General features: G+C 40.0%; 1 long non-coding RNA gene across 1 annotated transcript; it reads right to left on the bottom strand.

The window, feature by feature from the left end:
* Positions 1 to 5784: 5784 nt before the first annotated feature.
* Positions 5785 to 10951, bottom strand: LOC132328070 (uncharacterized). The gene is made up of 2 exons (XR_009486675.1): positions 10867 to 10951; positions 5785 to 6222 (listed from the first exon to the last, which is right to left on the bottom strand). It is a non-coding gene; the product is annotated as an uncharacterized LOC132328070 (long non-coding RNA).
* Between the last annotated feature and the right edge of the window lie 15631 nt (positions 10952 to 26582).

The following is a 26582-nucleotide window of genomic DNA, read 5'->3' as shown; positions in this document are numbered from 1 at the left end:
GAACTGCAGGTTATTTGTACCAGTCAATTTTGGACAGTGGCCAGCTGTCATACAAACCTCTTGTATAAAAGGGACAACCCATACTGACACTGCATTTCTCAGAATATTATAAGCAAGAACCTGACAGATGTATAAGTGACTAGTAAATTTTAAAAGGGACAGTGAGAGAAGGTATTCTTTCAGGAGGAGTGCCACGGAAGGGTTTTGCCACAGGATTTGGGGTGTGAAGGCATTTTGGAGCAAGAGGTATTGGTGAAGTTCTGTCAGATTGAGTCACACATGGTTAAAGATATAAAAGCATGGATCTCTGTATAAAAAATAGATGTTTATCAGGTGCAGCCAACTTAAAAGCAGTAATTTCCCATTAATTTAAACAGGGAAACTTAGGGGGAAAAATAAATTTTTACACTTCTGATCAGATCATCAAAATTTATACCTTTGATAGTTCTAACATGTTGCAGTAAAAATCTTGGGTTTGACTTCTTTTTGTTTTGCATTTGATGCAATCCCTGCAGCTTGCAGTGGACACTGCTGTGTCACAGACAGTGTTTTCTTTGAAGAAAAGTTAAATTGGTTAATTTTTTAGTTTAGTTTAGTGCATTAGTTTCCAGGAAAGTATTTTCTTGGTTACATTTGGTACTATTTTTCCAAGAACATATTTATTTTTGATAGTATTATACATAGCGTTTCCCTTGGGCCATTTGTCCTTAATTTGTGAGGCAAAGGGGACAACATAATTCTTTGGAAAAATTATTTGCTGCATCTCCCCAGGACAACAATACACCTCATTCTTATCTCCAGCCTAACAGCATGGGCAACAGCACAGAAATCCTGCAACACTTCCATCAGATCACAGATGATCACAAGCATCTTCCTTCAGACTGCTCCTTCTTCTGTGCCAACTACAACATAAGCACCCTTCATTAGTCAGCCCAAAGGTCAATTTTGGGAAAGATGCTGCCATGCAGACTTGTGAGTGCTGGAGCCAGGATTCTCACAAGGCCCAAACCCACTACAGGAAGGTACCAACTTGTGTTTACCTATTCATAATTCACTGGTGTCACCAGTTCCTACTTGAATCACATGACAGTGGGAGAGCAGATGCTAAAATGGTTTATACTGAGAAAGCTAATGGATCTTGAGGAATAGTGTGTTGTCCTATTACAGGGGCATTGGTTCAAGTTTTGCTGTTGGCTTCAATGAAAGTAGGATCCAGCCTCTTAATTTCTGGTCTCTGCTGTAAATCATGAATTATATATCAGAGCTTTAGGAACTTGAAATAAATGTTAAAAGATTTACACAGTTATTATGGGACTCACTTGTGTGTGACAAGGGAGACAAGTCTTTTTGATTATTCAGTCAATTAAGTAAATATGTTTCTTGTGTTCTGATGCTCTCTCCAATATTCCCAAAAGTTCATGACTGAGGTAAAAGACTCTAGGTTTAGAAACATGGTCAAAGCCCGTGTAAGCAGCAGCAGCACTGTCACAGCACAAAGTGGGAAGCACACAAGGTTATATGCTGAGTTGTACAAAAGGGTTGCCTGGCCAAACCATTTGGAATGGATCATTAGGAAGTCTCCAAACGCTGCACTGAACAGCCAAGCAACACAATCCCCCTGATTGTTCTGCAAGGGGCAGTGTGAGCCTGCCTGAGAGGTGGGGGCAGTTCCCACGCCTGCCCTGGGCTGTGCTAAATCACCTCCCTCGTTCCATGTCCCCCAGCTCAGGCTCTGTCCCCGTGTGCTCAGGACACCCCAGCAGTAGGGGGAGGGATGCATTTTGTATGCCTCATTGCCCTGGCAGAGGTGGCTATCAATAAAATTTTCTGTAAATCAGCCTCACTTTTAAGAGAAGCATTTTCACTTCCAGGCTGTTCACTCACAGCTGACAATATAGAATAGATTTAAATTACTTTTTCTGAGATTTTGGCAGATCACACTAGAAACAACTGAAATCAGGAGAAAAGTAAAAGAATTCACATACTGACCCAAATTAAATTCCCAAATAAATACATGAGTTATGTCCCTCCTTATTCCAAGAATCAATTTAGTTACTGCCAATGCTGGGAAGAGCACAAAAAATACACACATACTCCACATAACCTTCTTGATTGTTTTATATTCAGACTTCCAGACATACTTCATACTTTTATTTAGTCCCAAAATTAATCTACCTACATAGCTGGTTTTTTTTGAGGAAACTAAAATATTGGTGTGCCCTTGCTGTAGACAATCTTCTGGATGGTTTCAACTGCTGACTTCTCTTATGTGCCTTTTAACATTTCTGTACACTTCACTAAGACCATTTAAAAAAGACACTAGCTAAACTGAGAACTAAAAGGATGATCAGACATTAAATACATTCACTACTCCAATATCCTCAAAAACTAAAGGAGTCTCAAAAATCATTCTACTTTGACATGAACATGTTTCCTTCAACAAGTTTCTGTTGTGGAAAGTTTATTCATCCTCTCCTTGCTTATTTTTTGTGCAACACAGTAGCAACAGAGACTTGCCTTCTCTCTGTGGCCTGATTATCTTAGCTCACTTCTCCATTCTGCTTTTTACAGGATGATTTCATGCTACTACATTTCTTTTTACAGGATGATTTCATGCTACTACATTTATGGTTTCATTTCTAGCACAAATACATAAACCACAGGGATGTATGAGACAACTCAGTCATGCTTCAGGAGCATTGTAACAGGCTTTGAAGGAGACTTTGAGTTTCTGTGTCTGAACTGATTGGGTGTGCTGCATCTGGGTATTGGGTGTGCTGGAAATCTCACTTGTCCAGACCAGGTATCAGGCACCCAGATAACAACAGTTCAATAGTGAAAGAACACAGAAAAAAATCATATTAATTCTGAAGGACTGTTTAGAATAAAACACCACAATATTCTATCCTTCCTTCATTTGCAGGAGGTCCTTGTGTTAGAATGCTCATGGTATTGATCTGAGGGAAAGAATGATGGGTAACTTCACCTCATATGAGAAAATGACAATTTGTGTGTTACAGGGCAAATACAATTTCATTGTATCCTATTCATGAATTACAGGTTCAATCTGAAGGCATTGTGATAGCCCTGTATTATACACACACACATATAAATAAAATATGCTACTTTTGAGCTTTGTTCTCTGGTCCAAATTTCAAGATGAAAAACAACACAAAGGAGGTATATGTCTACCATCCTTCTACATCGTAACTTCTTACAGCAAACACAGCATTAATTTATGCTAGAAATATTTCTATCTGCCCTTTTTTGAAACGTGGAATGCACTTCATTATCTCAATGCACTTTTGGTCAGGCCACACTCCCTTGGGTAGGAGGGGCTGTTTCCCAACACAAGAACAGACAACTCAAGAATTTGGAGCTCTATACTCTTAAGTGAAATGGACATTGCCAAGCCCTTTAGGGTCACACTTTTTGAAGGAGATCATCCTTCTTAGTCAGGGCCTGCTTTGCAAAGCACCCAGCTCTCACAGACACAGTGGCCAAAGTCCTACAACACTGAGCTTCCGGGTGTTATCTGTTTTTCACCTCACACTCCTGCTCCAGTTTTGAACACTAGATACTGAGCTCTTGGGTTTTTGCCCTTAGCATACAAACACCATAAAATTTCAGAAACATGTAGTGTAGGTGAGGGCAAATCATATGGGACTAAACACTCTGGTGGAAAAAAACCTGCAGAAGTGAGCCCTTGGTGAGCTGGAGTGTCGAGAGCCCAGCTGTTACCCTCAGAAGAGCAAGTATCCTAAATTATTTACAGAACATGACACATCACAATGAAAGACACAGACCAATGTGCTACACAAACTGTGTTTGTAGTGGCAGAAATTATTTACCAGTTTGTCAAATCCTCCAAGGACAACTTCTGCCTTGCCTGATGCACAGGGGAATACAGAGTTAGCTATAACAGCAGCTGCCTTAGCCATGTATTTCTTTGCATTTATTACCCTCATACTATGGAATTGCAGCACTTTTTTCAGAAGTCAGAAAGCAGGAGGACCTGTAAAGGACCTGTATTCATCTGTGGCTCCTGTTACAGCCACAGCAAACACTGGCACTATACTTAAGGGCATGAAGGGATTTACCAGACTGTCCTTGGAACTTAATGAAACTTGGTTTGATTTGGAGAAGAAATCTCACAACTCGAACACTTGTAACATTTAAAATGCTTTGTAAAAGACACCATCAAAGGCCAAAAACATTCAGTACTTACATGGAATTCCTGTTCAGGTCAATAAGAAAGCATAAGAAAATGTAGGCAAATATTCATGGGGTCTTGGGAAAACAAAGATGTAGTCTTATGAGAAAAGACAAGTTTTTCATATTTATTCCTCTGAAACTGCCTCTTGGAAAATAATTTAGATACAATCCAAAAGGTATAAGAATTAATTAAGCACAGTATATGTAGACTAGTGTTTACATCCCAATATTTGTATTCCAATACTGGAGTTGAGCAGCCACTTCTTTAACATCCTTCCCTAAGTGTCCCTTTGCCTCACTTAAACTTTTTGGAATTCCCCCCAGTTTCAAAATGCAGACATCTGAGTAAGAGGGAAAACATTGTTTCACATCATCATTAAAGAAACATTACTTTGAGGAAAGCTTGCTAAATGAAATGACAAGATTGTTACTTCTCCAAGGGCAGTTCCCTTCCTACAGATAATCTTCCTGCCAACCTTGTGCCATATGACTAGAATTCCAAGGACCAGTGACTTCAGATTATTTTACTGTCTGAACGTTAGGATAGCTTCCTGTGCATTTAAGGGCTCCACATGCCAAAATGCTCTGCTGTGCAGCACAAGAAAAGCTGCCACAAGACAGACACAAGAAAAGCTTTCTCATTCCTGGTGCTTTAGTATAAAATTCCATGTACAACTGACTTCTTAGTTAAGGCACTTAGGAAAACAATCACTCTCTGCACTGCATTGCCATCCATTTATTAGTTGTTCATTTTTATCCCTTTGCTTTCAATTAAGTGGCTAAAAAACCTACCTTTTTGAAAAATGTCATGCATATTTATAATCCCATCTATTTATAAATCTTTTTCATTGTTCTTTGTGCTTAAAAATGGAAGGGAGGTAATTTGTATACCAAGGTCTATCTTCACACTAAATATCTGCAGAAGTCACTCAGAATGGAGATGCTAAGGTAGAACAGCTTTATCTCTGCCCTGCTTACCATGAGACCTCGAAACTGTGAAGCTCAGAGCAATACAGATCCTCAGAACTGAATGCCAATAAAACAGCAACACCACAACTGACATTGTATGAGCTTTGATATTTTTCCTCTTTTACACCGTGTTAAGTCCTTCTCTCAAACCTCAGAAGTGAAAGGAAAACAGAAAATATATATTAAAACATTGCTATCTATAACTCTAACTATAATTTTGCACATTAAAAAAAGCTATGCTTCTTTTAATGTGCAAAACTCATGATGAATACTGTTCTCTGAACTGTAACTGGTAACAAATGCCATGTGCACCAAAACCTGGTACTTTCTCCTCTCCAGCAGGTGCTTGTTTCATGCAGAATTTACAGCATGCCACTGTGCTGCTGACTGTTGTGGACTCTTGGGCATTGGGGGAGAAATTCCACAATTTCTCCTTGGGGGAAGAATTCCACATATGCAAAGGGGGAACAAAATGCAACAGGTCCCTGGCAGAGACATAGATGTGTGTGTGTGTTTTGTTAGGAGTAGCTTTAAGGTACAAGAAGAGATTATGAGAGTTCTTTCAGAGATTATGTAAGAATGAACCAGCTACACAGTCCATGGTCAATTATGGTTTATTTATGGATATTGGTGTGCACACATATACATGAGGACACTACAAGCCCACACATCAGAATGAACTGGCATTGCAGAACTACTGAAAAAATGGGATGATGCTGTTACTATGGCTCAAGAAATACATGTTCCCTCCTCCTGCCAGTGAAACCTTGCCTTGGAGACAAAGCCTGATAATATCCAGTGAGTGTTATCCTCCAAGGGCCTTAGCCAGACATCACCATATTATATTTCTTAACTCCTACCATATTCATGCCCACACCATCTCCTTCCACACAGAACCGAGTGAGCTAATCAGCCAAACCTGATGAGTTTCTTCTCTCACACAAGGAAGAGGAAGATTCAGGCAAAATCATGACCACTGGGGAATACCATGGGAATTTGCCATCAGCACCTCCATCAATCACAAAACTTGGACAAGTACTGAAGGGGAAAAAAGATGGAAAAGTTTTAAAGCTGTGATCATCCTTTTTTGTGTTTATGCAGTACCTAGCACAATAAAATAATGCCTCCTTATCAGTATGTCAAGTACAGAAATAGCTCAAAAATCCCTTCTGGACTAAGATGGAAAGTTCTGCTTCTGCACATTAACCTGTACTATTGTGGGAGTAGCAAAACCAGAATACACAGAACAAGAAGAATGGTTTTGCTTCTAATTTTTATTTAGAAATGCTTAAATTAGAAAAACATAAGGGAAATGGAAGGGATAGTTTTAAGAAAAATTTTTAATTATAACTTCCTAAATATCCATGAAGTACTATTATTCTGACACCTTGTTTTCAAAGGCAATCTATCAAGTGGTGCCACAGGTGATATAATTAATTATCAGCACCATCAGGGATGGTAGGTTTCTGTTAGATGGACAGATCTTATTGTGCCAATACTCACTGTAAGTGGGTCTCTGAAAACACATCTCTGGCTCTGAACATTCTGTGAGGATGATCAAAATCTTGTATTATTTTGATGTTTCAACAGTTACACCCTTTGACCCCACTGTGAGATTGGAAATGTTTACATACTAAAACACAGAGTGAGAAAAAGCTGCCCTAATGACCTGACTCCTGTCCATGGAGCAGTGTGGCTATCACAACAGCCTGTCCCTAGCACTTAGGCTCTCAGAACACTGGGAAACAGCCTTAAGAGGGGCCTAAAAGGTCTGAAGACACATCTGGGATATTGTCTCAGTCTGAAAATGCAGTCCTTTGACATTGAAATGGAAGAAAACAGCTATGTTCTACTCAAAATAGTGGGTGAGAGAGAAAGAGTTGACAAAATACTCAAACTGAGTAAAATAACAAAGATATTTGTTGTGTTCCCTCTGCTCCACATACCCTTAGAACCACGTACTGAAACAGAATGTACCTGTCTGTCATGGAAGAAAAGAAAGAGCCAGAAAGGACCAGTGAAATCAGTTACAGAAAGAATCAGAAAAGATTTCAGGTGAAATCAAATGTTAAAATATGAAAATACAGTTACCTCATTCAAATCTCCCTCCTCATAAACTTTCTTACTTCCAGTGAGGAAGAACAGCAATCCCATCTGTGCCTTCCTGCCTTGTGTGTGTAACACACTTCCACTCAGTTTGCCTTACTTATGGGAGATACCAGACCATGTGAAAAGCAAATGCTGGGATTTCCTGACTTGCCTGATACTGTGGTAAATTGTTCTCCAGTCCTAACCAAATTAAAAAATATATCCTAATACTGAAAAAAATATGTTGAGCCTTCTTGATTATAATCACAACAAAAGTCATATTCTGAAAAGGGTATGTGCCAAAGACAAAACATATACAATAGCTATATATAAAGCTGGAAAAAAGGACTTCTTCTAATCCATTCTTTAGCTTAAAAATATTACAAAAAACATATTTTATTAAAGTACTATAGAATATACTTTAAAAATGGCAATAAAAATAATTTGCCTTAGGTGAGAGCTCTTACATGGTTACTGTTCATTAACTTCAGTTTAATAAGCACTTCCACAAGAAAGGCTCTGCTGGGCTGGATCTGCCCAGGTTTGGCACAAAAGATTGTACTAAAGAATGTAAAGATGGCAAGTGCAGAAACACTAAATAAAAAGTTTGTATTTGGGATTCTGGCTGAATAATAAATAATAAAACAATAATAAATTCAGCAGGTAGGTATGTCTGGAGAGCTCAGTGTTTCAGGGCACAAGTGAAAGGGCAGTTGTGTCCTGCACTGCTGTCACTTCTGGTTTGGTGGTCTAATACCTGACACATGTTTCAAAAGCAGTTGAATCTCCTACAGAATATATAGAGATTTTTTCAAATGTAGGCTAAAGCAGATTGTCACATTTCAACCTTTTTCTCAGAAAGATGTATTTTGTCAAGTGGGCCAGAAAAGTCTAGTTATGTTTATTTCAAAACCCTAATGTTTAATGGAAGGTGTTCTGTTTGTGCAGTACTCCAAACAGCCATATTGCAAATAAAGGCACACATCACTTGGGAGCCTTGGTCATTCAGGCCAGGAAGGTGCAGGTGCAGACACTGGAGGTGAGAGCTACTCCTTTGCTTGGCTCTGAGGTGGGAGCAGTACCTCTGCTGCTCAGCAAGCATGCTCCTTATTGCCACTGGGCTGCCCCTTGTCAGATTCCCAGAAGGAAGAGGTCTCTCTGAAAACTTTGTGACGTGCTGCCTCACAGCTAGCCTGTCAAAGATGAATCCTGTTCAACAGTACCCTGTTTGCATGGAATGCAAGTAGGTTCAAACAGTTACTATTAAAAAAAAAAAAAAATTCAGTGTATCTAAAAATTTGATTTCTCTTAGCTGAAACATAAGACATTCAAATTAAAAGGTCATGAGCTCCTCTTCATATCACTTTTCCAGAAGCAAAGAGAAATGAAATGGCCTCAGGCTTTGGCCAGAAGGGGGAAAGACATTTATTTGTTCAAATACACCATTTATCATGCTTTAATTAAATACAGCTCAGGAATTTCCCCAGAGTTGTACAGGGAGGACCAGAGTGCTTGTGATGGACGTTTAAGATTCACAGCCACAGTACTGTATCTTTTTATCAGCACAGCAGTCCCTAAACAGGCCCCTAAATTAACCCCCAGGTGCTGACTACGAGTGTTGCTTCACCCCAGCTTGCACCAACCTGCTCTGTCCCACCTAATGGTCTCAGTCTGTAACATTATCTCTGCTCTGCCCTGGACTTCTCAGCCATTTAAGTCATCCTCAAGATGCTTATTGCCTAAATTTTGATCTTTATGAAACAGAGAGAAAATATTCTCTGTCACAAAGATGTGTGAATGCAGTAAAGGACCAGTCTGTAACCCCTCATGCTCAGGTCATGGCCAGTGGCAAAGACTCTGTGTTGGATTGAACCCAGCAGCTCACCAGCTCTGCTCACAGGAAAGAAGGGAGGCAGCAGGAACTGGCAAGTCAAAGCCTCTGAAACTATTCCCTTCTTTCCAGTTTGTAGGAAAGGCAGAGAGGGACTGGCTTCTAACAGTCATGGAGACTTTTTCATAAAGAGACAGATGAATCATATTCTCTCCAGTAAATGCCACCAGAGAAGTTGGGAGCTGTGGCTCCTGCAAACTCCATGTGTTTTCCCAGACTCTTCTCCTCAAGCTGTCCACACTTAATTCTGTTGGCTTAGGTGTGCCCGGACCTTTTCCTGTGCCAGCTGGTATTTACCCCCTGTGACACACTGTAGATAAACTGACACAGTCTATGCCCTCTCCCCTCTTTCACACAGATTACAGACACTTACTACAAATAAACAAACAAACCCATGCTATGCAACTGATGTTTCTCTTTAAGCACTGCTTTTCTATGGAAGAGGACTGTAATAAAAGTTATAAATAAATAAATAAAACCACAGAGGGGATTAAAAAATATTTCTTCCAGTAGTTGCTATATTTATTCAATACTCTAATAAGCTTTTTTATATACTGAATGGTGATGTAATTTCTGTCTTCATAACATTGCATTTCCATAGCTCAGGTTAAATTTCTCTTGAGTTTAATTGGCGTTTTTGCTCAGCAAGAAAGTGGGGATTGGCCAAAGTCCTGAGTGATGGGAATTGCAGTATGCTGTGACCTCCAGTTCTGCTGCAGCACCTCATTCTTACTGCCCTGTGCAATCTTCTCCTCCCTTTAGCAGGAATGTTTTTAAACTTGAGCTCTTCATTTCCAGTTCCAGTGTCAAGGGACTAAATTTGAAAGAGCTTTGGCCTTCATTAGCACATCATCAGTACTAACAAAACCACAAGCAACAAAAAAAGCACATCAGCATGCTTTTCAGCACCGGCACTGGCTGACGTCTCCTCCTTCCCTGAGCTTTTTGTGTGTTGTGGGATTTTTTGTTGTTGGTTCTTTAATCAGTGAAACTAGACTATTGAGCTTTGGGAAGAAAAAGAGAGCCAGTCCTTTCATTTTATAATTAGTGGAAATTCAGTAGGAGCATTAACAGCTGTCTCTTTCAAAGACGCGCTCGGCATCATCTATGCACGAGTTAGAGCACAGACTGGGGAGAAATAGTAGCAACAACATGTCTCACATCCACACTGGTGACACACTGGCCATCGGTTCTAGCTAAGGGACAGCCCCAGCCTGTCGTTCGGACAGGCTAATGGCTTTGTTTGGCTCTTTGCAAGAACATAACTTTTCATTTTTTTACTTTCTGATTAACAATGTGGAGAAGAGAACGCATGAGAGAAGCAGACAGAAAGACAGACAGAGTGTCCCACATGATGAGATCAATTAGGCAATCATTTTGGACATGTTCAGACAAAGAAGGTGGTCTCCTTGGAAACTGCAATCACATGCACACACACTCAGAATAACTTCTCCCACATTCTATTCTCTGCTGGGTACAACAAACTTGGATGTAAGCTCCGGGGGACAATCGCACACCCCGTGCTGACAGACGTGTCAGCATTGCCAACGCCACAGAGCCAGCCCCCTGCTCTCCCCACCACAAATTCACCAGAGACTGAAGGATTTTTAGAAAGGAGGGTGACAAGGAGGGACCAGGCAGAGCTACCAATATTTAAGGGCAAAAATTACAACATTTTGGAAAGGAAAATGGTATAAAAATACCTCTTAAAATCTTGAAAGGCTTCAGAAAACTCTTCAGAAAACTCTCAAACATAAAATCTAACAGCTGGAGAAAGTTACATGCCTGAAATGAAATAGTAAGCTTACGAGTGGGACAAAGAAAAAAATCCAGCTACTTAGTAATATTTTTTTTCAACTTGAAAAATAAAGGAAAATGTTTATATCCACATTTGCAAAAAAATTTCTTCAGACCCCCCTGTTCTTATTTACCAAAGTATTTTACCACTGAGACAAAGAAAACCCCACCCCCTTCTGCAAGACTGAGATATAATCTGTAAAGTTTTGAGCAATAAAGTCAGACATCACAAAAACAGGCTTTAACTGTGTTAACTTTTGTACGGACAAAAGGTGGCTGTTTGAAAAAGAGGAGAGCACAATAAAAGTATTTTTTCAAGAAAATACGACTATATAAGGTTAGACTCCTCCCGAACACAACGTTTCTGAGTCTTCTGTAACATTAGAAGACATCCTGGAGTTTTTACTAAACTCATTTCTTTGTATTAAAACTCATTTCTTTGTATTAAAACTCTCTCACTAGAGTGTAATACAGTTCAATTAATATAAGGGGGATATGGTACAGGGTACTGAGACCAAACACAAGTTGGAACACAGTTTAATGTAACAATAGGTGAAATATCTGCCATTGTAATAGAGCTTCAATTAACCTCAAAATGAACTTCACTTTTTCAGGCAAAAGGACAAAATTTTGTAATTGGAAGCTTTAAAACCAAGCAGTGCCAACACAAGCAGTGAGAGAGCCAGCTAACCCTGGAAGAGATCAGTTACCAGAGCTCCTGTTTCACCCTGTACAAAAGTTCCATATTGGAATTCCCTGGAACTCCTAGGAGAAAAACTTGGAAATTAATGCAAAATAAGATGGTCTGACACACATATAGAACTGCAACTACCAGTGGAGCCCAAACCTGCCAGAGTAGCTCTGAACTCATCAGCTCATTGTTAACACTGGGACTAACAATGAAGGAAGATGAATTAGTCCCACACTCTGCACCAGTAATTACCCTGGTAAGGACATTCCTTTTTCAAATGGACCTCCAGATGCCATACTAAGTTTTTCCTATCTGAAAGCAAATGCAAATTACAGCAGAATAAATTATCACAAATGTTTAAAAACCTACAAAATATGGAGGAAACTGATCCAAATTGAAATTTTGAGCTAAAGCTGTGCTTTACAATCAGTAGGTCTAATGGAAAGGTTTACATAGGATTCTCTCCCCATTTTGCTTCCCAAGGGAAGCATTTAAAAGGAGGGAGCACACTTATCCTCTCCTTCTGCAGAACAGCTTTTTGCAAAAGGTATGTGTATCAATTTCTTTCTGAACCTAAGCCCAAGACTCCTTGTGAGCATATTTTTCTTGCAAATCAAACTGCAAAAGCTCTACTTCTCTAGAGATTCTGCTTCATGACTTCACCTGCTGAGTTTTGCAACTACAACACATCCTGTCTCTAAACTCCAAGGGAACAGGATTAAGAGCACAAATTCCTAAGTTCATAAAACTACAAAGAAAGCATTTTCATCCAAGTAAAAAAGGCCAAAGGTCTAGGGTTCCTACTGACTTCAGCAGGAGCCTTTTGGGCTTTTGAGGTACCCCAGTCCCTGAGCCAGCCTTTGCCTCTGATGTCACAGTGCAGGTCATTTGTAATCTCAAAACTAGTACAGGGCTTTGCTATGTAGGGATTCACTGAAGGGGATTCTTGGACCAGTCTTACATAGTCAACTCTGCCTGCACAAGATAAAATTTCTTGGTGGATCTGGCAAATTAGAGCTCTAATGAAAATCTCAGAAGGTGAACTATAAACTCAAATTATTGTTTTCAAAATTCGTAATTGCAGGTATTTTATTCTTTTGCCCTGATTTCACGGAAATATTTTTCATATAGAATGGTGGAAATAAAATCTAAAAATTATAGCACTCCCTTAAATCTCTCCAGTGCAGTTGGTCATGTGAAGGATTTGAGTTTTGCACAAGGGTGACCCACCCATTTCAGAGATGCCTTGATTCAATCTGCTGCTCAGATCAAAGTGCTCACAGATGAGTCACCTGGGCAGATGTATCAAAGGCATTTTCAGTGTTCTGCTTGGCAATCTGCTGCCTTACATGAATACAGGAGGGGAACATTCTGAGTCCAACCTTTGTGCAGGGATGATGCCACAGTTAAAGGAAATTGTCTCCATCTCAGGGGCTGATGCAGCCCCATGGAAGCTGTCTTCTGTCACCTCTTAGATGGAAATCTAGGCTGCCAGGCTTCTTTATGCTTCCCATTCTCCTCTAAATGGCTGACTCACAGAGATGGAAACATGACATTGACACTGTGGTGGGATCACTGCTTTTTCTTAATCACAGACACGTGTAGAAACGTGAAATTGGCTCAGCAGGCTGTTGGTGTTGCCAAAGAGTCAATCAGATGCTTTCTTGGACAACCCTCCCAGAGCTTGTGATGAGTCTGTGATGAGTCACCTGGACATGGTTCACTCCTATCCTCTAGTACAAGCCTGCTAAGAATTTTGCAGCACTGGCCCAGGTAACCTGATCAGGTTGCTTTCTGCTGCTTGGACAGAAAAAAATCAAGGATATACTGATTTATGTCCAAAAAGAATTTTGTGTTGCTTCCCAGATAAGGAAAATTGAAGGTGCCTAATTCTGGATTGCTGGGATTGTGCTTACTGAAGGCAATGGGAAAAAAACCCCAAATTCCATGTTTCAGAAAGCACTGAATCAGGCAAAGAGATCTTCTAAAGTGGCATATCAAACCAGAAATATATGAGAGGCAATTTTTCTTGTAAAAAGCTAAACTGTGAGTTAAATACCACACTCTTAGCTTTTAGTTACAGAAAGCCACTTGACAATCCACTTGAACAGATAAAGAGAAGGGAGCTGAATTCCAGAAGAGGTGCTCTCCTTTCCTTTTAAAGATAGAGAAGAAAATACACCTAAAATTAAGGAAAGCATATCTGAACTAAACCAAAATTCTATACACATTACTAAATTTTAGAATCATCACAGCAATCTCACATGCAAATCATGCTGGTATTTTCCATTCTACATTGGCAAAAGAGCACTTTTTGCTACATTTTTCCATTAAAAAGATTAATCTATATATATTAATTTCTAAATTTAGAAATGCTTAAAACTACTAAAGAATGCAGGTTTTGAAAAGGCAGCACAAGTTAAAATATACAAATCAGGACAACAATTCAGGGAGGGAGGGAGGAAGACAGGAAGGGAAGGATGCTCTTTGGCCTCACCATAAGATGGGATCCGTTTTTCTCCCCTGTGGGAAAGCTGCTGAAGCATTGCCCAAGGCACAGATTTGTGTTGAACATGCCCTGTGGTGTAGAAACTGGCTCCAGGTTTAAACCCTCTGCCATATGAACCTTTTTGCTACAGCATTCTTGGTAAGTTCATGTATGTTCGTGAGTTCAACAACTCAGGAGGTTTCAGGCAACATCTGCCCAGCACAGAGAAAGAATGATAAAGTAGAATTCTTTTCCAGCTGTGTAGAGCTGTGCACATTTCAACCAGTTATTACAGAATCAAAGTATAACTGAGTTTGGAAGGACCTCAGGAGGTCTCAGCTGCCTCCTCCTGCTTAATGCAAGGACAGCTATTAGTTTAGATGAGGTTGCCCACAGCTTCATCTGGATGGGTCTTGAAATCCTTCAATGGTGGGGATTCCACATCCAGTCTGGGCAACCTCTTCCACTGCCTGCTTGGCTGAACTCATGAAAGATTTATTCCTTACATCCAGTCTGAACCTCTTGTTTCAATTTATGTTCATTGTCGCTGGATTCTCTCATTTTTCACTGCTGGGACTCCATCATCTCAATAACCTCCTTTGGAAACTGGAAGGCTGTTATTAAATCCCCCTTTCCTCCAAAGCTTTCTTTTGGCTGGGGTTAACAGTACCAGCACCCTCAGCCTCCCCTCCTAAAAAACCTGTAGCCCCCTGACCATTGTGGTGGCCCTTTGCTGGTCATATCAATACCTTTCTCATACTGAAGGACCCTAAACTGCCTGGAGCTTTCTAGATGAGGTTTGAAGAACTGTATGTAAGAGGAATAATCTCTTCCCTCAGCCTCCTGGCTGCTCCTGTCAGTGTAGCCTGTGTCACAGCAGCCCAGGATGCTGCTGGCCATTGTCATTGCCATGGCACAGGGCTGGCTCTTGCTCAGCTCTCTGCCAACACCCCAGGGCTGTCCCTGCACAGCTGCTCCCCAGCCTCCACCACTGTAGGAAGATTCTTCCCTCCCAAGTACATGGTGTTGTATTTATTCCTGCAGAATTTTGTAGGGCTCCTGCTGGCCCATCCCTCCATCCAGTCTAGGTGCCTCTGAGCCAACAGCCCTGTCCTCAGGTCTATCTGTTATCTCTGTAATTTAGTGTCATCTCCCAACTTCACGAGCATGCCTCTATCACCTCCTCCAGGGCACTGCTGAAACTGTCACATGGGACAAAAAACATTCTGTGGTGTTCCTCCTGCCACGGGCCTCAGCTAGACTATGAGCCATTAATCACTACCCTCTAAGCCAGACCAGCCAACCACTAATTATGCATTTATTTGTCCACCCACCCAAATTCTGAATTGGACACAGGAAAATTTGTAGACCTTGTCCAAAAATTCTTGCTGAAGTTAAGATAAATAACATCTACTTCTCTCCCTCATCCACAGCTTCATCCAGCTGTTTTATCCTAGAAGGCAGCGAGTAAAACCTTGGTAAATCCATACTGATTGTTTCCAGCCATCATTTTCTCCCTCCAAACTGTGTCTTTATTATTTACTCAGAGGCCCATATCCACAAGTTGGGTGTATGTAGAAGGTACCAGCCCAGGCTTTGTCACTGAACCAGCACAGAGGCTGCACCAAAAAATCCTCTCTACTCTCAAGCAGAGTCTGCTCATCTACACTGTGCCAAGCTCTGCTGCTCTGCATTTGCCAGGACATTGAGCCCCAGCCACAAAGGAGAGTGTGGACATGTATGGACAGATGTGTACATAAAGCTAAACCAGTCAGCTAAACCACTCACTTGTCAAAATTCAGTATTTATTCTTGAGCCTTTCAGACTGAGGACAATTCTGCTTAGCTGAGGTATTTTAAAGATACTACTGCACTATGAATCTAATTGGGAAAAAAAAAAAAAGACAAATAAACCATTTCCTAACACTTCCAAAACACTAAATATTAACTGAGTCTAACATGTATTTACCGAGGATTACAATACACACTGCAACTCTGAGGAAAATATTCCATTCTTTATGATGTTAACCACCAATGTGAATGTGGTGGTCCTGCTACAGCATTACAGACGAATAATGAGATCTCTCAAAACTAAAATGCATAGCAACAAAATGTACATGCTTTTAGAATGATTTCTATATAAAATCATGCATTTACTTAATCCAAATTAATTTCTACAGCCTTTTTCCACAGAGGGATGTTGCCTGAGATGAAAAGTAACACACTCAACCTTCTTTTAGCAAGGCTAATACCTGCATGCTCTTGAGACTGCATTCTTATTTCTGCTGTAGGTGCTGTATAAATTTGCAATAGAGACCATCTGATAAGTGTTTTCCAAGCCTGCTTCTTTCACATGAACAGAAATAAATTCTCAGCATCTGGATGTCATGGCATGAAGATGGTAATTGAAACTCTTGCTCAGTACAGTGAAGTATTTAGAGATATAATAGAAATTAGCAGCAGAAGCACGAAATTCCACAGGCTCCTGCAGCACATCTGACCAGGATAAAAGCTGCTGCCACAAAGGAAAAACTGACCATACCATGGCAATGCAGTATAAAGCCAGAGAAAGCTGACCTTAATAAACACACAAAGCTTTTCCAAATGTCTGACACTATCAGTAGTTTCTGAGTTGCCTTTTTTCCAGTTTAATTTATAAAATCACTGTTGCATTGATAAACAAAAAGTTAAAGCATTTCATTCTCCTACCTGTATCACTCTTAAATACTGGGGAAATTAGAAGGAATACTTTTTGGGACATTCACTGTGGTATCTGCTCTCCTGACTTGAAGGAAACCATATCTGAGAGTGAATTGTCTTGAAGTTCATTTTAAGTTACAGTCACAGTAATGCAACTATTTATGAACAGGTAAAGGTTAATTATTTTGATGCTGCAAGCCTACAAAAGACTGACATGAACTTAAATCTAGCTTTCTACCTTATCTTCCTTTTCTCCTATTTATAACCTTATTTTAAAATACACAGGGGACACTAGCTGGATTGTGATCAATGGCTATGGTTTGAGTTTAAAATTTTGGACTGCCTTTCCATTTGAAAGAAAAAAAAATAGGGCATGGTTGATACATAACATAAAGGAGTTTTATGACATGACTGAAAGAGTTACTACAGAATCCAAACAAGATATAGTAGTATATGCTGCTGTATACACTCTCTTTTTCTAGAAGTTTGTTCTTAAACAAAAATTTTATTAATTTCCACTTACATCAGCAAGAAGTCAACTTCAGACAGTTATACTTAGAAAAATGTATATGCTACATTTAAAGAAAAATGTAGAAAAATGTATATACTACTACTTAGAAAAATGTAATGCTATTTAAACATATTGTATTATCAGAAGTGCTGCTCTGCTGTACTGTAGGTGTGTTTACATTCCCATCATGAAAATTTGCTACAGGAAGATCTGGATACAAATTACATGACACAGTATTCTCTGTCTATCAATTTAAGCAAAATTTTTAACACTGTTATTTGACAAGGATGCCTTTCCAAAGCTTGATTGTTAACAGACTCCAGGAAAAAATAAATTCATAAATAACATCAAACATTTCCATTTGTAAGCGCTGAAAACATGTGTTTACTGTCTGTGAAACTTTTAAATGGGAAAGGATAACAGGAAATAAAAGCATCTGATTGATAAAGAGTGGTGGGATTTAAGTTGTTTTTTAAAGAATAGTTCAAACAAACCAAGAACAAACCTAATTTAATAGAAGCCTTTCTATTTTCATAAAATCAGAGAACTTTAACCACCAGGACTTTTCCTACATACACAAATATGCCATTCCAATGTGGAGAAAGTTTCTGAGATCCTAAATTGCTCAAGCATCTTCATGGACAGCCCCTCTGATCCAAATTTCACAGGAAACTGCAGCAACATCTCCCAAGCTCTGCTGAGAATAAGGGAAAAAATTGAAACCAGAGTGCAAGAGACCAGCTTACAAAGAACTGATTCTACTGAAGTTTGCTGTGCATCACACAGTGCTCTCCTTGTCCAGAGTTTACTGCTACAGCCAGGAGCTTACTGCAGACAACAGTTCTGAAGTCCAACATTGCCTAAACTCCTCTCTAATTGTAGGCACAACTTTTTTGAAAACTGGTCATGAGAAATTGCCATTTTTACTCCTTTCTAAAGCCAAAAGTAATCTGGTCAGAAGATGTTCATGGGAAAAACAGGCAAGTGAAAGGCACAGTGCAGTGGAAGAGCAGCCATGCAGCTGAGCAGTGTTCAAGGAGAAACAGCAGGAAGGCTGGAAGGAATGCTGCAGGTGGATCAAACCCTCACCCACCTAGTAACTACAGTCACACTGTGCAAGGGTAAGAAATACGTTGTCCCTCCCTTTGGACCACAATTTCTCCTGCTGATGTGCAGATATTTGTTCCTACCTAATGGCACACAGCAGAATTCTTTGCTAAAACAGAGCTGCCCTAGTGACAACTGAAGTGGGATTGCTGTGAGATGCCATCAGCTCCATCTCAGGGACTGTAAATGCTTCTGACCACACTCACAGCAGGGCCACTGAGTGGGAAACACACTGAAATGAGTTTTCAACTTTCACCCATTGCTGTACAAAATCTCTTTCACACACAGGAAAAGCCAAGACACTGTTTTACTCCTAGGACATTGCAGCAGCCCCCAGTTGTCCTGGCAAGGCCACATCTTTCCAGAAAACTGTATGGAAAGGATTATGGTTTCAGCTTGGCAGTGATTTTGTACCGAGACATGGCTTCAGCCTCACAGAAGAGATGCATGAGGTGGACAAATAATGATTTCTATACAGCCTTAAGGCACCACTTTTAATCATAAGATGCCTAGTATTTAAATTTAGCTTCCCAGTGATTCTCAGTTAAAAGGTTTGTCCCCCCAACACATCCACACTAAAAAGAGAACCATCCAGGCCATGTTCACTTCAGCTGAGCATGGGCACTGTTCTCACAATCACAGATGTTTATCACAAGCAGTAATTTGCTTTGTGTCTTTATTAATTTCTAGTGCTGCTTAAAAATCCAACACCTCACAGCCTGTCTCTACTCTTCCAGCTACAACTGCTGAAGTTAACTCACATGGTTAATTGCTAACATAACAAGGACTATAATTTCCCCTCAGGTGCTAATAGATGCTTTAGTACAAAAGATGTGGACAGATTAAAATGACATACAGGATGAAACAGTTTACAAACACAAGGTAAATTGATTTGGAAATCCTGGTAACTGCTGGTGTATACCTAGAAAGACTTGTTAGAGCAAATTTTGTGTGCAGGTCGAGTGACAGCCATTTCTGCTCATGGGGAGCCATCATGTAATACTGTAATTTCATCCTAAACTCCCTGGGAACTTCCAGCTATGAGGTTCCAATGGGTATAAACTAGTGTACTGCTTTTCCCATGCAAACCCATCACAACTAGTCATTAAAAACCCCTCTCCCCTCTTGAGACAGCTCAAATATTGGCTTCACTTAGTGCTTCTCACATGGCAATGGCTTCCACAAAGAACTGTTCGATATTTTTGAAAACTGGGACTGTAAAATTTTCAGTTTGGGAGAAAAAGTGTGTAAGTATACAGAGGTCAACTGGTTTCTCATTGATCTGAATTTCAGCCTCCTCTTACTGCAAACATCAGGTAGTGACATATATCATCAGCTTGAATCAAACTGAAGAATTCTCTAATATACACATTTACAATCACAGCCTTTGGAAGCACAGCAAAGTTTGAAATCCCATAGCTCTCAGTTTAACTTACAATTTCCTTGCTGGTTTCCTACAGCCCATATAAGCTGCACAATAAGGTACTAAACCAGTGTGTTTGCTTGCCAGCTGTTCCATACTCAAACCTTGTCAGGCACAATACATATAAGGAACTCCACCAGTATGTATTTTCAATGCTATCCCACATTGGAAGCAATTTTCTGTCTCAAAAATGCCTTCTAATTTTCTCTTAGTATTACAGAATCATATATACCTACACAAATGTAAGAGCAGAACTGAAAAATTTTTTCTTTCACCCTTTATTACCATACCTTTAGTATGATGTTTCCCTCACATCTCTATGAATAAAGGAAATCAATTCCACAAAGAATATTCACTCAAAGACTTACTGGAGAAAAGGAAATAGGAAACAATTTGGGGATTGCAGAATGCACGGGATGAGCCCTAGAACTCTCTGACAAACATGAACCTTAAGATTACCTTTTCATTTCCTGCACTGAACAGAGGAAAATAACCATGGAATAAATGAAAGACATTTTGTTTTTAAAAAACATAGCCCACTCGATGAGGTATTGCAAAATCACAACTCATTTTTCTCTTATCTGTAAATATGGTATTTAACTGAGTAATTATTTGAGTCACGTAGGCCACATGTGGATGAGCTGGATAGACTTTTGTGTTTTGTAAATTATAAATAACCCTACACAAACATTGCTTTACTAGAGCAATAGAAGTACAGACTCCACTTCTGAGGGGAGAAAAAAAGAAAAAAAATGGCAAACTCTTGCTTCCTGTTATGTTTCATGTTATCTTTCAAAAGTTCAGCAGCAGAGAGCTACCATGAAACAAGCCAGAGTATTTAATGAGACAGCAAATGGCAAATAACACATTTCATGGGACAAGTTGTACTTTTTCTTCAAGTTAGTCAATAAATTGTATTTAATGCATGAAAAGTACTGCCTATAGCTCTTTAAATAAGTATAAAATGACAGGTAAAAAGAAGGAATGTACTAATTTGGGAGAAAACCTTACTGCTTGTGCCTCAGAAATTACTTCAAAAACAACACTTTTTGGAGTCCAAGAGGCAAAGAGAGTCTCTTCACTTTACATGAAAGGTGAGGGAAATTTGATTAACTAGTATTTATATGAAAAATATCTTACACTGGTTTCTGTAACTGCAATTGCAGGCTGATTTCAAATACAGTAAAACCAATATAAAACCTGTTCTTAAAATTTAAAAATTTCTAATTTAGTATTGGTGAGATTTTTTTATTTAAATGTCCAAAAAGATTGTTCTGCCTGTATTTCTGCATCAAAATTTCTCTTCTGAAAAAGGTGCCATTGACCAACATCCTTAGCTTCATTCTTCCTCCTTTACATCTAGGCACCCACATCTACTACCCCAATTTCTGTTAATCTTTATATTAATGGTTCACAGCTGTAGCTTTGCACACTTTCCCTGCAGTCTTCCTTCTGCTCCATATCATGGATACAGCACATTACTTACTGCCTGTCCCATGTATCACCTGAGTGCTCATGTAGCTCTCCATGGCAAAGAACAACTCTTTTCCAGTGATGCCTCCAAACTGCCATTTCAATCCCACTTTTGATACCTTCTTCCTTCTCCCTGCATATAATGGATCTCAGTAATCTGGTTTCTTTTCTAGGCTTTTCCACTTATTTTGAGGTTTAAATTTATGCTTTACCAGCTAAAGTGCAGGCCTGCATTTGATCAAGATGCTCTTTAGGGAATCATGGCACTGTGTCTCAGCTCCTGCACCACAATCCCTTCACACATGACAGCAAAAGGGTTTCTTTCCTTTCCCTCCCACAACCCAGATTTCAGTCCTTCCTGTTCCATCTTCTGGCCCAAAGTACATTTAGTGTTGGGTTCAAGCCCAAATGAATAAATTCACCATAGGGTAAAGACCATCTTTAATTAGTGTCTAAATTCTTAAAACTAGTACCTTAAATTTTCTGCTTGTCTTTTACTATTATATCCATGTAAAATGGAAAACAAAACTATGCTCTTTTCTTTTCCCTACCAATGTTCCTGTTCCTATATTAATTTGAAAGGTATCATCTTTACTGGCATTCCTACTTGCAGCTCTAACAAACCCATTGCTATTTGCATCTCTGCAAGACCATTAAGATTTATAATTTTTATGTACTTTCTTTTTTTTTTCTAAATACTGATTCTCCTAGGTTCTCTAGCTCTTCGAGCCGAGCACTGAACAAATCTGCCAAACAAGAATGAACCTGTCCCCGGACAAATTATTCTTGCAGCTTTAGAGGCTGTATTCAGAAACTTTTCCCTTTAGCTGAGTGAGTGATTCTGCCCCTGGGAAGGTGTGGTCATCAGCATTCACATAATATTAGCATTCAACTCGTCCCTGAGTGATCTCATCTTCCCACAACCTCAGGGTATCACTGTTTCTCCACTTTTGCAGCACTCTCTCTCTCTCTCTGAACTGGCACTGCAGGCATTACTGTGTTAGCCAGGAGTTTAAACCTTTACAAATCTCATACCTGTATGCAGAAATAATGGTCCATACAGATTCTATGTGAAGCCAGTCACAGAGGTGTTCAGCTTCTGTACATTCTCATGGATATAAAGCAGAAGATTTGATGGAGTCTGTGTCTGGTTTGACTGGTTTGGAAAATAAGAACAAGCAGTTTTACCTTATCTGAAGAAGTATTTATCATGGACTCCCTGTTACAGATTTGTTTCTTTCAAACATCTGCACTGACTATTGAAAACCCCCCAAAAATATCCAGCTAAGATCAAAGGAAACCTTTTAGACAGGGTCCAAAGTAACAAATGCTCATTTTCAAAAGTCAGTGCATGTGAGACACGCTCACACAGCCATGCCAGCTGCACGAGGATCTATGCTCTTTCTTAGCACTACTTGTGTGTGTTGTAAGAAGTGGTGTTTGCATGGGGTCTCCTGAGTCACAGTTCATGCTGCTCACTTCTGAAGTGAAATGTAACCCTTGCTTTGGCATTAGACAGTTCATGTCACAGAAACCTTCCCAACTGCCAGGAAGAGTAGAAAGCCAGAATATGAGATGCTGACCACTGCAGTAGCAGTAGCCTTGCTTTGTGAGCTTTATCCACATGGTCTCAAACCACAGAAATATCAGGGAGTTCCACACACAGCAAGGTGCCCCATCACTGTGCTTACGTGATACAGCACCACTGATAGGGTTACAAGATGGGCCCAACACCCTGAAAACTACGCTGAGAGATGCTGATGCAGAACTCCTCCAATTGCAATATACCATTGTTAGGTTCTGGCATTTTTCTCAACTAAAATCTGGGCCATGACCACCTGAATTTTAAGTTCACTCATGTTTCTAGAGAGCTTTAACAATGCTGGCTGGAATACACTTTTTGTTCATTGTATGATAAATATTACATATTTGGTTCAAGTTATGGTTTATTTAGCTTATATCCTATCTGGAGTTAGCAGTTTGAAACAAGTTCCCAAAGCACTGTACACAGCTTAATTTCACACATCTGTCAAATAAGAGATTTGTCTGATTTGCATTTACAGTGCAGAACTTTATTGAACCTCTGATGTCCTTCATCAGATTTAACCAAATTTCAACGTGTTTAACATTGAGGGGGTTCCCTGAATCCAACATGCAGACAATTCTTTCCAGGACTGCTTTTATTATTTCCAGGGTAGCATATAAGAAAGAGGAAGGGGATGATAAAGACACAGACATCTGTAAAGCACCTGTTATTGCTATGCTGCTATTTGTATTACCTTTTAAGTCCAGTTGTAGCTCTGGAAAACACAGAGTGAAGCTTTATTACTGCAAAGCTATGAAGGCAGTGGTACAGAAACTGTACTGCCTTTCCAAAACCAACCAGTTCTCCCAAGGTTTTAGCAAACACAGAATAGAATTTACTGTCATAGGGTGACCTAGACCAAATGCAAAGAAAAACATGCAGGAAAACTTACAATCCTTCTACAAAGAACAAATTTCTAAACTTTAAGAGAGACAAACACCACCAGCATATAGGTGGCCGGGAAGTAAAGATTTAATAACACTCCTGAAAATTTCTTGTCCCTAAAGGCCCAAGACAAAAAGCATGCCTACAGTGTCAGCTTGACCCTAAAGAAGCTGTATGAATGTAGTTCAAAAGCAAAGTTAGGTTCAGTGACTAATCCTGATCCTCAGCCAGACAATTACAGAGACAACATAAAACCCACCACACTGCAACAGTTCCGCAGGATGAAAATGACCAACACTCATTTTCTCCCCTGTACATTTCATAATAGTTTAAAAGTGTCAGGGAACAGCCAGGTCCCTTGGTTTTGTCAGGAAACACATCTGCTGTGGAGTCCTCATTAGGGAAAGGTGGTACTGCTGCTTGCTGATGGGACTGTCCCTTCAGGACACCTGCCAGGCATGTATCAAAGATGAAGGCATTTTCTAAACTTCTAAACCCTTTCTTTTGTTACTCAAAAGATAAGTAGGACTAAATCCAAATATTGAAACAGTACTGGTTTTCTTCTGAAATGTAAGTATTGCAATTAGCAGTAGACAGCAGTTAGACTGGCATGAGTTACCAGTGGTGGGAGGAAGAACCCCATCCTGACATCATCTTCCACTGGCTTTAGAATTCACTGAAAAGTAGGCTCAGGTCTGTGCCAACAGGGGCAGCTGGATGAGGAAAACAAAGGTGCCCTTCAGATCTGGACTTGGCAAAACAGTGAGCAGAAGAGCTCCAGTAAGTTCCTACCTACAGGACTGATGGTCTTATAGCCCACAAGGTTGAATTTGGCAGGATAAATATCCTCACAAGCTTGGTTTAGCAGAGAGATTGCATGGACTCAAGTTGTGCTAGAGTGCACTCTTAAAATTTAAAGCCATGGGATGGAGATCCAGTGTCTGAGTCGCCGACGTCACAGACCCACTTAGTTTACCAGGACAAATAAAAGCATTGTTTTCCAGATGCATTTGGATGTTGGTGCCTGGCTCCTCAGCAGATGAGAGGAGGCTGATGTTGGAGAACCATCAGTGAGGGACTTCAATTTCAGCTACCCAGTAGAAAGCAAACAGATACCTCATAAAATCATGCATACTCTTCTCTGTCTTGGTCCAATGGAGATTACAGGCTCTGTGAAGTCTCAGAGAAGAAGTGGAAAAGGAAAAGCAAAGTATTTTTTTAGGGAATCTCAAAGCAGTTCAGGGAACAATATGCGCATGTACCCCTAATTTCAAGAGAAAATGACTTCTTGGGCACGGGTGCTACTCTGTTCTTGCCTGAGGTAAATGTTCTGAGATGCGCAAAAAACCCCACAAGTTTTCTCAGATGAAAACAGAGCTTGGTTTTCTTGTTCAGGAGGGGAAGGGCTTAGAGGGGATGTACAGGTGCCTTGCACAGGGCAAACACCATCTCTCTTCACAGCCATGATGATGGTGTGAAGGTAAGACAGCTACAGAAGCAAAACAGAACTTCAGTGAAGTCACCTGCGCCAGCTCTGAAAAATGGAGACAAACCAAGATCACCTAATACTGTAGAATTAAGTTCTCCTGTTGCATTGAAGTAGTTATTTGAATGAGTGGTTGATGAGAAAGTAGGACATCTATCACCTTCAAGAAAAGCCTAATGGATACTCCCAGTCAGTGGAGCAGGAAAGAAGAGCCTCCCACCCATCTCCCTATGATGTATCTACCTGTGTCTGTTCAGATGAGATGGCTGAGTACCAAAACCCAGGTCATTATATAAAAATAAGTAACTTTGTATTCAGCACTTTGGAGCCTAACACATTGCTGAGTCACACCTGCTTGTTCTAAAACAATAGAAAACCTCCCAAAGTTTAATCACTTACCAGAATTTCAACAGTAAGGCAGTGAAAGCATTAGAATTATGTCCTTCTGGGCACGTCAGCCACAAGCAGCAAACTGAATTCCAACTGGGAATTCTTATGGTGATTGCAGTGGTCTTCACATTGAACAGTTCTCTGACCTGTACAGAAGACAATCCCTAAGTCTTTCAGAGAAAGAAAAGCAGGTGGACACAGGGAAAGGAATGAATTAGACACAATTCCCAGGGTGCCCTGTTTAGCCATTCTTTACACTATTAAAACACCTTGGAAAGAATTGGTACTCTCCTGCATGGTAGAGAAACAGCCTTGTAGTTACTGCCTGTCTTCAGAACAGCGGCTGGAGTCTCAGAAAAAGGAATAGCCTCAGCTCTTGAGCTCATATTTTACTAAAAGGAAAAATAGTCTTAAACTGACGTGGTACAGGGAGTATCCTGAATAACCAGACTGCTGGCTGACTGCAGATTTCTAAGGTTACCATGAGGTAAAAAAGTTGCCTGAAGACTATGAATGAAGCAAAATGCTACTGATTTTAGAATGGGAAATTTTAAAGCCAATGAATAATCTGACCAGAAATTTTTCCCAAGAAAGAAAATAATCAATGACAGACTGTGGTGGAAGGTTGTGGGTTAAAATTTATGTGGCAGTAGTACTGCCACAACCAGGGATCAGAGCCATGTGGCCCTAATGAAACAGAGAGCACTTTGAATCACAGGTTACTGCTGCCTTCAGCACCTACAGACTCATGAGACTCCCTAACCCACTGGAGAGAGTGGGTTTGCCATGATTCTTCCTGTTCTCTTTGGAATACAGTGAAATTGTGCCTGTGGAAAATAAAATACCCATGGTAGTTGAATTTTTTTTTTCTTTTTGGCCCTTTC

Source organism: Haemorhous mexicanus, chromosome 5 (assembly GCF_027477595.1).
Source record: "Haemorhous mexicanus isolate bHaeMex1 chromosome 5, bHaeMex1.pri, whole genome shotgun sequence".
NCBI lineage: Eukaryota > Metazoa > Chordata > Aves > Passeriformes > Fringillidae > Haemorhous > Haemorhous mexicanus.
Note: the sequence above shows the minus strand (reverse complement) of the source record. Positions and strands in the feature narration are given on the sequence as shown.